This window comes from Phyllobates terribilis, unplaced genomic scaffold (assembly GCF_046119375.1).
Source record: "Phyllobates terribilis strain yellow unplaced genomic scaffold, ASM4611937v1 Scaffold_8__6_contigs__length_399053987, whole genome shotgun sequence".
NCBI lineage: Eukaryota > Metazoa > Chordata > Amphibia > Anura > Dendrobatidae > Phyllobates > Phyllobates terribilis.
This window is the reverse complement of record NW_027362768.1, coordinates 346,709,949-346,722,094: the sequence shown is the minus strand read 5'-3', so window position 1 is coordinate 346,722,094 and position 12,146 is coordinate 346,709,949. Positions and strand designations below refer to the sequence as shown.

Below are 12,146 nucleotides of genomic sequence, written 5' to 3'. Positions count from 1 at the left end.
TCAATTCTTTCTGATTTTAGAAACTGCATTAAAGAAGGGGTGCACCGGTCCTGGAGATACTGCAATACCAGGTCAATGCGTGGAGTGGACAGAGCAAGCTCTTTTTCCATCTCCCTGTTCTAAAAATCCATTTAATATATGGTCCCCAGATAGGGGACGTATCAGATATTAAACTGATAAGAACAGATACTACACTTGATCTTAGCCAAAAGGCCGAGAAGCGATAACCAGAATTGGTTTCCGACTACGGTGCCACCCAAGGATTCTGAAAAGTCCATTTGTGGAGATGGCCACCTGGACTCCCGTTAAGAAGACATGCTGTCAACCTCTAGATCCCTCACATGCCTGCACTTTTCGGCTTGCTGCAGCTGCAATCCACGCGTTTTAGATCTGCATAACTCCACCTCTTTTAGCACAGTACCCTCAACCCCCGGCTGTTCCCACCCGCCTCAACACCGTTGGAAGGGAGGAGAACCAATTAAGGCGGGGGGGGGGGTGGAACGAGCAGCTGTCTACCCTTAGCAGGAGGGTTGCTGATTAATTACCTCTCCTGCTGCTGCTGCTGCTGCTGGCTGTCCAGCAGCAGACTGAAGGTGGCTGCTGCTGTGCGCAGGTATATAAAGGCTCAGAGCCTATTATGACACGCGCAGCCAGCGTTCCATTGCCACATTCCGTCTACTGCAGGCGGGATACCTGGATGGCTGAATGTCACTGAGAAGCTCACAGAGACCGCCATAAGCAACACTTTAAAAGAATGCCACAGACTAATCAACCAAACTTTTTGGGTTGGTTTCTCTTTTATAGTCTGCAGGCATTAAATGAAAGAAGTCAGTGTTCCAGCAGAGGGAGACAACGTTTCAGAAAAGGCATTGTAGCAAACCAAAAAAGAAATTTTAAGCGCAGCAGAGTAACCAGCTCACATACCTGTTAGCTCAGGTGAGTTTAAAAGGCTGCTGTTGATAACAAGGGCATTTGCTAAATAGATGGTGTGTGTGCAACAATATACTGAAAGGTCAATTATATTGTGCAGCTTATCTCACCACCTGTAGTTATTTAGGTGAAAGCTCCAAAATGCTTGCCTAATATGTCTGTTTATCCAAAAGGAAGTATAGAGGGAGAGCTAGATAGATAGCATTGCATTACATTACATGGCAATGCAATGCACAGTTGCTGAAGTTGAACCAAAATGAGCTTGTCATCTGGCTTCTGCAACTTTTAACATGACAAATCCAATGAGGAGAAGAAAAGCAAAGCCAAAGAGTCCATCCCAAAATCCGACAAACAAGCCAAATGAACAAAAAGCATTGAATTCAATTCTTTCTGATTTTAGAAACTGCATTAAAGAAGGGGTGCACCGGTCCTGGAGATACTGCAATACCAGGTCAATGCGTGGAGTGGACAGAGCAAGCTCTTTTTCCATCTCCCTGTTCTAAAAATCCATTTAATATATGGTCCCCAGATAGGGGACGTATCAGATATTAAACTGATAAGAACAGATACTACACTTGATCTTAGCCAAAAGGCCGAGAAGCGATAACCAGAATTGGTTTCCGACTACGGTGCCACCCAAGGATTCTGAAAAGTCCATTTGTGGAGATGGCCACCTGGACTCCCGTTAAGAAGACATGCTGTCAACCTCTAGATCCCTCACATGCCTGCACTTTTCGGCTTGCTGCTGCTGCAATCCACGCGTTTTAGATCTGCATAACTCCACCTCTTTTAGCACAGTACCCTCAACCCCCGGCTGTTCCCACCCACCTCAACACCGTTGGAAGGGAGGAGAACCAATTAAGGCGGGGGGGGGGTGGAACGAGCAGCTGTCTACCCTTAGCAGGAGGGTTTCTGATTAATTACCTCTCCTGCTGCTGCTGCTGCTGCTGGCTGTCCAGCAGCAGACTGAAGGTGGCTGCTGCTGTGCGCAGGTATATAAAGGCTCAGAGCCTATTATGACACGCGCAGCCAGCGTTCCATTGCCACATTCCGTCTACTGCAGGCGGGATACCTGGATGGCTGAATGTCACTGAGAAGCTCACAGAGACCGCCATAAGCAACAGTTTAAAAGAATGCCACAGACTAATCAACCAAACTTTTTGGGTTGGTTTCTCTTTTATAGTCTGCAGGCATTAAATGAAAGAAGTCAGTGTTCCAGCAGAGGGAGACAACGTTTCAGAAAAGGCATTGTAGCAAACCAAAAAAGAAATTTTAAGCGCAGCAGAGTAACCAGCTCACATACCTGTTAGCTCAGGTGAGTTTAAAAGGCTGCTGTTGATAACAAGGGCATTTGCTAAATAGATGGTGTGTGTGCTACAATATACTGAAAGGTCAATTATATTGTGCAGCTTATCTCACCACCTGTAGTTATTTAGGTGAAAGCTCCAAAATGCTTGCCTAATATGTCTGTTTATCCAAAAGGAAGTATAGAGGGAGAGCTAGATAGATAGCATTGCATTACATTACATGGCAATGCAATGCACAGTTGCTGAAGTTGAACCAAAATGAGCTTGTCATCTGGCTTCTGCAACTTTTAACATGAAAAATCCAATGAGGAGAAGAAAAGCAAAGCCAAAGAGTCCATCCCAAAATCCGACAAACAAGCCAAATGAACAAAAAGCATTGAATTCAATTCTTTCTGATTTTAGAAACTGCATTAAAGAAGGGGTGCACCGGTCCTGGAGATACTGCAATACCAGGTCAATGCGTGGAGTGGACAGAGCAAGCTCTTTTTCCATCTCCCTGTTCTAAAAATCCATTTAATATATGGTCCCCAGATAGGGGACGTATCAGATATTAAACTGATAAGAACAGATACTACACTTGATCTTAGCCAAAAGGCCGAGAAGCGATAACCAGAATTGGTTTCCGACTACGGTGCCACCCAAGGATTCTGAAAAGTCCATTTGTGGAGATGGCCACCTGGACTCCCGTTAAGAAGACATGCTGTCAACCTCTAGATCCCTCACATGCCTGCACTTTTCGGCTTGCTGCTGCTGCAATCCACGCGTTTTAGATCTGCATAACTCCACCTCTTTTAGCACAGTACCCTCAACCCCCGGCTGTTCCCACCCGCCTCAACACCGTTAGAAGGGAGGAGAACCAATTAAGGCGGGGGGGGGGGGGGTGGAACGAGCAGCTGTCTACCCTTAGCAGGAGGGTTGCTGATTAATTACCTCTCCTGCTGCTGCTGCTGCTGCTGCTGGCTGTCCAGCAGCAGACTGAAGGTGGCTGCTGCTGTGCGCAGGTATATAAAGGCTCAGAGCCTATTATGACACGCGCAGCCAGCGTTCCATTGCCACATTCCGTCTACTGCAGGCGGGATACCTGGATGGCTGAATGTCACTGAGAAGCTCACAGAGACCGCCATAAGCAACAGTTTAAAAGAATGCCACAGACTAATCAACCAAACTTTTTGGGTTGGTTTCTCTTTTATAGTCTGCAGGCATTAAATGAAAGAAGTCAGTGTTCCAGCAGAGGGAGACAACGTTTCAGAAAAGGCATTGTAGCAAACCAAAAAAGAAATTTTAAGCGCAGCAGAGTAACCAGCTCACATACCTGTTAGCTCAGGTGAGTTTAAAAGGCTGCTGTTGATAACAAGGGCATTTGCTAAATAGATGGTGTGTGTGCAACAATATACTGAAAGGTCAATTATATTGTGCAGCTTATCTCACCACCTGTAGTTATTTAGGTGAAAGCTCCAAAATGCTTGCCTAATATGTCTGTTTATCCAAAAGGAAGTATAGAGGGAGAGCTAGATAGATAGCATTGCATTACATTACATGGCAATGCAATGCACAGTTGCTGAAGTTGAACCAAAATGAGCTTGTCATCTGGCTTCTGCAACTTTTAACATGAAAAATCCAATGAGGAGAAGAAAAGCAAAGCCAAAGAGTCCATCCCAAAATCCGACAAACAAGCCAAATGAACAAAAAGCATTGAATTCAATTCTTTCTGATTTTAGAAACTGCATTAAAGAAGGGGTGCACCGGTCCTGGAGATACTGCAATACCAGGTCAATGCGTGGAGTGGACAGAGCAAGCTCTTTTTCCATCTCCCTGTTCTAAAAATCCATTTAATATATGGTCCCCAGATAGGGGACGTATCAGATATTAAACTGATAAGAACAGATACTACACTTGATCTTAGCCAAAAGGCCGAGAAGCGATAACCAGAATTGGTTTCCGACTACGGTGCCACCCAAGGATTCTGAAAAGTCCATTTGTGGAGATGGCCACCTGGACTCCCGTTAAGAAGACATGCTGTCAACCTCTAGATCCCTCACATGCCTGCACTTTTCGGCTTGCTGCTGCTGCAATCCACGCGTTTTAGATCTGCATAACTCCACCTCTTTTAGCACAGTACCCTCAACCCCCGGCTGTTCCCACCCGCCTCAACACCGTTGGAAGGGAGGAGAACCAATTAAGGCGGGGGGGGGGGTGGAACGAGCAGCTGTCTACCCTTAGCAGGAGGGTTGCTGATTAATTACCTCTCCTGCTGCTGCTGCTGCTGCTGGCTGTCCAGCAGCAGACTGAAGGTGGCTGCTGCTGTGCGCAGGTATATAAAGGCTCAGAGCCTATTATGACACGCGCAGCCAGCGTTCCATTGCCACATTCCGTCTACTGCAGGCGGGATACCTGGATGGCTGAATGTCACTGAGAAGCTCACAGAGACCGCCATAAGCAACAGTTTAAAAGAATGCCACAGACTAATCAACCAAACTTTTTGGGTTGGTTTCTCTTTTATAGTCTGCAGGCATTAAATGAAAGAAGTCAGTGTTCCAGCAGAGGGAGACAACGTTTCAGAAAAGGCATTGTAGCAAACCAAAAAAGAAATTTTAAGCGCAGCAGAGTAACCAGCTCACATACCTGTTAGCTCAGGTGAGTTTAAAAGGCTGCTGTTGATAACAAGGGCATTTGCTAAATAGATGGTGTGTGTGCAACAATATACTGAAAGGTCAATTATATTGTGCAGCTTATCTCACCACCTGTAGTTATTTAGGTGAAAGCTCCAAAATGCTTGCCTAATATGTCTGTTTATCCAAAAGGAAGTATAGAGGGAGAGCTAGATAGATAGCATTGCATTACATTACATGGCAATGCAATGCACAGTTGCTGAAGTTGAACCAAAATGAGCTTGTCATCTGGCTTCTGCAACTTTTAACATGAAAAATCCAATGAGGAGAAGAAAAGCAAAGCCAAAGAGTCCATCCCAAAATCCGACAAACAAGCCAAATGAACAAAAAGCATTGAATTCAATTCTTTCTGATTTTAGAAACTGCATTAAAGAAGGGGTGCACCGGTCCTGGAGATACTGCAATACCAGGTCAATGCGTGGAGTGGACAGAGCAAGCTCTTTTTCCATCTCCCTGTTCTAAAAATCCATTTAATATATGGTCCCCAGATAGGGGACGTATCAGATATTAAACTGATAAGAACAGATACTACACTTGATCTTAGCCAAAAGGCCGAGAAGCGATAACCAGAATTGGTTTCCGACTACGGTGCCACCCAAGGATTCTGAAAAGTCCATTTGTGGAGATGGCCACCTGGACTCCCGTTAAGAAGACATGCTGTCAACCTCTAGATCCCTCACATGCCTGCACTTTTCGGCTTGCTGCTGCTGCAATCCACGCCTTTTAGATCTGCATAACTCCACCTCTTTTAGCACAGTACCCTCAACCCCCGGCTGTTCCCACCCGCCTCAACACCGTTGGAAGGGAGGAGAACCAAATAAGGCGGGGGGGGGGTGGAACGAGCAGCTGTCTACCCTTAGCAGGAGGGTTGCTGATTAATTACCTCTCCTGCTGCTGCTGCTGCTGCTGGCTGTCCAGCAGCAGACTGAAGGTGGCTGCTGCTGTGCGCAGGTATATAAAGGCTCAGAGCCTATTATGACACGCGCAGCCAGCGTTCCATTGCCACATTCCGTCTACTGCAGGCGGGATACCTGGATGGCTGAATGTCACTGAGAAGCTCACAGAGACCGCCATAAGCAACAGTTTAAAAGAATGCCACAGACTAATCAACCAAACTTTTTGGGTTGGTTTCTCTTTTATAGTCTGCAGGCATTAAATGAAAGAAGTCAGTGTTCCAGCAGAGGGAGACAACGTTTCAGAAAAGGCATTGTAGCAAACCAAAAAAGAAATTTTAAGCGCAGCAGAGTAACCAGCTCACATACCTGTTAGCTCAGGTGAGTTTAGAAGGCTGCTGTTGATAACAAGGGCATTTGCTAAATAGATGGTGTGTGTGCAACAATATACTGAAAGGTCAATTATATTGTGCAGCTTATCTCACCACCTGTAGTTATTTAGGTGAAAGCTCCAAAATGCTTGCCTAATATGTCTGTTTATCCAAAAGGAAGTATAGAGGGAGAGCTAGATAGATAGCATTGCATTACATTACATGGCAATGCAATGCACAGTTGCTGAAGTTGAACCAAAATGAGCTTGTCATCTGGCTTCTGCAACTTTTAACATGAAAAATCCAATGAGGAGAAGAAAAGCAAAGCCAAAGAGTCCATCCCAAAATCCGACAAACAAGCCAAATGAACAAAAAGCATTGAATTCAATTCTTTCTGATTTTAGAAACTGCATTAAAGAAGGGGTGCAGCGGTCCTGGAGATACTGCAATACCAGGTCAATGCGTGGAGTGGACAGAGCAAGCTCTTTTTCCATCTCCCTGTTCTAAAAATCCATTTAATATATGGTCCCCAGATAGGGGACGTATCAGATATTAAACTGATAAGAACAGATTTTTTTTTTTTTTTTTTTCGAAAGCCCGAATTCGTGTACAAAACCCGAGTGCGCTTAAAAAAGTGACAAGTGCCACAAAAAAAGTGCACTAGGATGCTGGTCTTCTTGAAACCCTCTCCAAAAGGAGAAGGGTCCCCCAAACCATTCCCCGTCCCTCCGAGCCAAAAGGCCACAGCGAGGAACAGGGACAAAAAGCCACCTCCAGCCGAAGCCAGAGGCGACCCAATCTTACCCCCAGCACCTGCCCGAGTTCTCACCCGAGCAAGGCACTGGGAGCCAAAGACTGTGCTCCCCTCCCGGAAGAGGGGAGCCAACAACGCTCTCCTCCCGAAAGAGGAGAGCCAGGGGGGTTCAGGGGGGAGCGGAACCTGATGGCCACACACTCCCCCCCTAGACCTGCCAAGAGAGGAACCCGTAAGGGAACCGCATCCCGACAAAATCCTAGTAGGACGTGACACACGTGAATAAGTGGACACACAGTGACAAAGAAATTAAATAAATAGTGAAGGTTTCACAGTATAATACTGCCCGGACCTTCGACCGGGAATTGAAAAATTCCCCATCCTAAGGCCAGAAGGCCCGGAATAAGGGTGTGTGCGAAGAAAGAAAATTTGAAGTGCTTGTGCAAATGTGTCATAAACTCAAGTGGGGTTCCCAATCCCAGTGAGTTAAGGCACCCCAGGGTCACCACTCCTGGGGCACTTCACACTTCGGGCTTTCGATCTTCCCCGGCCCAATGGCGTCGATCCTGGGGGGCCATGTTTTCCACCAGATGACTATATTAGCCACCTGGCGTACTAACAAGCGCCTAAACCCCAGTGTGCATAATGTATCAATCTACTAGGGCAGCCAACATCCAAAACCGCCTTTTCAAAAGATACTACACTTGATCTTAGCCAAAAGGCCGAGAAGCGATAACCAGAATTGGTTTCCGACTACGGTGCCACCCAAGGATTCTGAAAAGTCCATTTGTGGAGATGGCCACCTGGACTCCCGTTAAGAAGACATGCTGTCAACCTCTAGATCCCTCACATGCCTGCACTTTTCGGCTTGCTGCTGCTGCAATCCACGCGTTTTAGATCTGCATAACTCCACCTCTTTTAGCACAGTACCCTCAACCCCCGGCTGTTCCCACCCGCCTCAACACCGTTGGAAGGGAGGAGAACCAATTAAGGCGGGGGGGGGTGGAACGAGCAGCTGTCTACCCTTAGCAGGAGGGTTGCTGATTAATTACCTCTCCTGCTGCTGCTGCTGCTGCTGGCTGTCCAGCAGCAGACTGAAGGTGGCTGCTGCTGTGCGCAGGTATATAAAGGCTCAGAGCCTATTATGACACGCGCAGCCAGCGTTCCATTGCCACATTCCGTCTACTGCAGGCGGGATACCTGGATGGCTGAATGTCACTGAGAAGCTCACAGAGACCGCCATAAGCAACAGTTTAAAAGAATGCCACAGACTAATCAACCAAACTTTTTGGGTTGGTTTCTCTTTTATAGTCTGCAGGCATTAAATGAAAGAAGTCAGTGTTCCAGCAGAGGGAGACAACGTTTCAGAAAAGGCATTGTAGCAAACCAAAAAAGAAATTTTAAGCGCAGCAGAGTAACCAGCTCACATACCTGTTAGCTCAGGTGAGTTTAAAAGGCTGCTGTTGATAACAAGGGCATTTGCTAAATAGATGGTGTGTGTGCAACAATATACTGAAAGGTCAATTATATTGTGCAGCTTATCTCACCACCTGTAGTTATTTAGGTGAAAGCTCCAAAATGCTTGCCTAATATGTCTGTTTATCCAAAAGGAAGTATAGAGGGAGAGCTAGATAGATAGCATTGCATTACATTACATGGCAATGCAATGCACAGTTGCTGAAGTTCAACCAAAATGAGCTTGTCATCTGGCTTCTGCAACTTTTAACATGAAAAATCCAATGAGGAGAAGAAAAGCAAAGCCAAAGAGTCCATCCCAAAATCCGACAAACAAGCCAAATGAACAAAAAGCATTGAATTCAATTCTTTCTGATTTTAGAAACTGCATTAAAGAAGGGGTGCACCGGTCCTGGAGATACTGCAATACCAGGTCAATGCGTGGAGTGGACAGAGCAAGCTCTTTTTCCATCTCCCTGTTCTAAAAATCCATTTAATATATGGTCCCCAGATAGGGGACGTATCAGATATTAAACTGATAAGAACAGATACTACACTTGATCTTAGCCAAAAGGCCGAGAAGCGATAACCAGAATTGGTTTCCGACTACGGTGCCACCCAAGGATTCTGAAAAGTCCATTTGTGGAGATGGCCACCTGGACTCCCGTTAAGAAGACATGCTGTCAACCTCTAGATCCCTCACATGCCTGCACTTTTCGGCTTGCTGCTGCTGCAATCCACGCGTTTTAGATCTGCATAACTCCACCTCTTTTAGCACAGTACCCTCAACCCCCGGCTGTTCCCACCCGCCTCAACACCGTTGGAAGGGAGGAGAACCAATTAAGGCGGGGGGGGGGGGTGGATCGAGCAGCTGTCTACCCTTAGCAGGAGGGTTGCTGATTAATTACCTCTCCTGCTGCTGCTGCTGCTGCTGGCTGTCCAGCAGCAGACTGAAGGTGGCTGCTGCTGTGCGCAGGTATATAAAGGCTCAGAGCCTATTATGACACGCGCAGCCAGCGTTCCATTGCCACATTCCGTCTACTGCAGGCGGGATACCTGGATGGCTGAATGTCACTGAGAAGCTCACAGAGACCGCCATAAGCAACAGTTTAAAAGAATGCCACAGACTAATCAACCAAACTTTTTGGGTTGGTTTCTCTTTTATAGTCTGCAGGCATTAAATGAAAGAAGTCAGTGTTCCAGCAGAGGGAGACAACGTTTCAGAAAAGGCATTGTAGCAAACCAAAAAAGAAATTTTAAGCGCAGCAGAGTAACCAGCTCACATACCTGTTAGCTCAGGTGAGTTTAAAAGGCTGCTGTTGATAACAAGGGCATTTGCTAAATAGATGGTGTGTGTGCAACAATATACTGAAAGGTCAATTATATTGTGCAGCTTATCTCACCACCTGTAGTTATTTAGGTGAAAGCTCCAAAATGCTTGCCTAATATGTCTGTTTATCCAAAAGGAAGTATAGAGGGAGAGCTAGATAGATAGCATTGCATTACATTACATGGCAATGCAATGCACAGTTGCTGAAGTTGAACCAAAATGAGCTTGCCATCTGGCTTCTGCAACTTTTAACATGAAAAATCCAATGAGGAGAAGAAAAGCAAAGCCAAAGAGTCCATCCCAAAATCCGACAAACAAGCCAAATGAACAAAAAGCATTGAATTCAATTCTTTCTGATTTTAGAAACTGCATTAAAGAAGGGGTGCAGCGGTCCTGGAGATACTGCAATACCAGGTCAATGCGTGGAGTGGACAGAGCAAGCTCTTTTTCCATCTCCCTGTTCTAAAAATCCATTTAATATATGGTCCCCAGATAGGGGACGTATCAGATATTAAACTGATAAGAACAGATACTACACTTGATCTTAGCCAAAAGGCCGAGAAGCGATAACCAGAATTGGTTTCCGACTACGGTGCCACCCAAGGATTCTGAAAAGTCCATTTGTGGAGATGGCCACCTGGACTCCCGTTAAGAAGACATGCTGTCAACCTCTAGATCCCTCACATGCCTGCACTTTTCGGCTTGCTGCTGCTGCAATCCACGCGTTTTAGATCTGCATAACTCCACCTCTTTTAGCACAGTACCCTCAACCCCCGGCTGTTCCCACCCGCCTCAACACCGTTGGAAGGGAGGAGAACCAATTAAGGCGGGGGGGGGGGTGGAACGAGCAGCTGTCTACCCTTAGCAGGAGGGTTGCTGATTAATTACCTCTCCTGCTGCTGCTGCTGCTGCTGGCTGTCCAGCAGCAGACTGAAGGTGGCTGCTGCTGTGCGCAGGTATATAAAGGCTCAGAGCCTATTATGACACGCGCAGCCAGCGTTCCATTGCCACATTCCGTCTACTGCAGGCGGGATACCTGGATGGCTGAATGTCACTGAGAAGCTCACAGAGACCGCCATAAGCAACAGTTTAAAAGAATGCCACAGACTAATCAACCAAACTTTTTGGGTTGGTTTCTCTTTTATAGTCTGCAGGCATTAAATGAAAGAAGTCAGTGTTCCAGCAGAGGGAGACAACGTTTCAGAAAAGGCATTGTAGCAAACCAAAAAAGAAATTTTAAGCGCAGCAGAGTAACCAGCTCACATACCTGTTAGCTCAGGTGAGTTTAAAAGGCTGCTGTTGATAACAAGGGCATTTGCTAAATAGATGGTGTGTGTGCAACAATATACTGAAAGGTCAATTATATTGTGCAGCTTATCTCACCACCTGTAGTTATTTAGGTGAAAGCTCCAAAATGCTTGCCTAATATGTCTGTTTATCCAAAAAGAAGTATAGAGGGAGAGCTAGATAGATAGCATTGCATTACATTACATGGCAATGCAATGCACAGTTGCTGAAGTTCAACCAAAATGAGCTTGTCATCTGGCTTCTGCAACTTTTAACATGAAAAATCCAATGAGGAGAAGAAAAGCAAAGCCAAAGAGTCCATCCCAAAATCCGACAAACAAGCCAAATGAACAAAAAGCATTGAATTCAATTCTTTCTGATTTTAGAAACTGCATTAAAGAAGGGGTGCACCGGTCCTGGAGATACTGCAATACCAGGTCAATGCGTGGAGTGGACAGAGCAAGCTCTTTTTCCATCTCCCTGTTCTAAAAATCCATTTAATATATGGTCCCCAGATAGGGGACGTATCAGATATTAAACTGATAAGAACAGATACTACACTTGATCTTAGCCAAAAGGCCGAGAAGCGATAACCAGAATTGGTTTCCGACTACGGTGCCACCCAAGGATTCTGAAAAGTCCATTTGTGGAGATGGCCACCTGGACTCCCGTTAAGAAGACATGCTGTCAACCTCTAGATCCCTCACATGCCTGCACTTTTCGGCTTGCTGCTGCTGCAATCCACGCGTTTTAGATCTGCATAACTCCACCTCTTTTAGCACAGTACCCTCAACCCCCGGCTGTTCCCACCCGCCTCAACACCGTTGGAAGGGAGGAGAACCAATTAAGGCGGGGGGGGGGGGTGGAACGAGCAGCTGTCTACCCTTAGCAGGAGGGTTGCTGATTAATTACCTCTCCTGCTGCTGCTGGCTGTCCAGCAGCAGACTGAAGGTGGCTGCTGCTGTGCGCAGGTATATAAAGGCTCAGAGCCTATTATGACACGCGCAGCCAGCGTTCCATTGCCACATTCCGTCTACTGCAGGCGGGATACCTGGATGGCTGAATGTCACTGAGAAGCTCACAGAGACCGCCATAAGCAACAGTTTAAAAGAATGCCACAGACTAATCAACCAAACTTTTTGGGTTGGTT

The 12,146-nt window shown here is 46.2% G+C and overlaps 9 non-coding genes and 1 pseudogene across 9 annotated transcripts; all 10 read right to left on the bottom strand.

Moving 5' to 3' along the window:
* Positions 1-34: 34 nt before the first annotated feature.
* Positions 35-225, bottom strand: LOC141158141 (U2 spliceosomal RNA). Its single transcript, XR_012248178.1, has one exon. It is a non-coding gene; the product is annotated as a U2 spliceosomal RNA (small nuclear RNA).
* A 1,119-nt stretch (positions 226-1,344) lies between these two features.
* Positions 1,345-1,535, bottom strand: LOC141158140 (U2 spliceosomal RNA). The gene has a single exon (XR_012248177.1). It is a non-coding gene; the product is annotated as a U2 spliceosomal RNA (small nuclear RNA).
* Positions 1,536-2,653: 1,118 nt separating this feature from the next.
* LOC141158139 (U2 spliceosomal RNA) lies at positions 2,654-2,844 on the bottom strand. Its single transcript, XR_012248176.1, has one exon. It is a non-coding gene; the product is annotated as a U2 spliceosomal RNA (small nuclear RNA).
* A 1,125-nt stretch (positions 2,845-3,969) lies between these two features.
* LOC141158137 (U2 spliceosomal RNA) lies at positions 3,970-4,160 on the bottom strand. The gene has a single exon (XR_012248174.1). It is a non-coding gene; the product is annotated as a U2 spliceosomal RNA (small nuclear RNA).
* A 1,119-nt stretch (positions 4,161-5,279) lies between these two features.
* Positions 5,280-5,470, bottom strand: LOC141158136 (U2 spliceosomal RNA). The gene has a single exon (XR_012248173.1). It is a non-coding gene; the product is annotated as a U2 spliceosomal RNA (small nuclear RNA).
* Positions 5,471-6,588: 1,118 nt separating this feature from the next.
* Positions 6,589-6,772, bottom strand: LOC141160252 (U2 spliceosomal RNA). Its single transcript, XR_012250201.1, has one exon. It is a non-coding gene; the product is annotated as a U2 spliceosomal RNA (small nuclear RNA).
* Positions 6,773-7,566: 794 nt separating this feature from the next.
* On the bottom strand, positions 7,567-7,658 carry LOC141160399 (U2 spliceosomal RNA; annotated as a pseudogene).
* Positions 7,659-8,775: 1,117 nt separating this feature from the next.
* LOC141158135 (U2 spliceosomal RNA) lies at positions 8,776-8,966 on the bottom strand. Its single transcript, XR_012248172.1, has one exon. It is a non-coding gene; the product is annotated as a U2 spliceosomal RNA (small nuclear RNA).
* A 1,120-nt stretch (positions 8,967-10,086) lies between these two features.
* On the bottom strand, positions 10,087-10,277 carry LOC141159882 (U2 spliceosomal RNA). Its single transcript, XR_012249876.1, has one exon. It is a non-coding gene; the product is annotated as a U2 spliceosomal RNA (small nuclear RNA).
* A 1,119-nt stretch (positions 10,278-11,396) lies between these two features.
* Positions 11,397-11,587, bottom strand: LOC141158134 (U2 spliceosomal RNA). The gene has a single exon (XR_012248171.1). It is a non-coding gene; the product is annotated as a U2 spliceosomal RNA (small nuclear RNA).
* Positions 11,588-12,146: the final 559 nt, after the last annotated feature.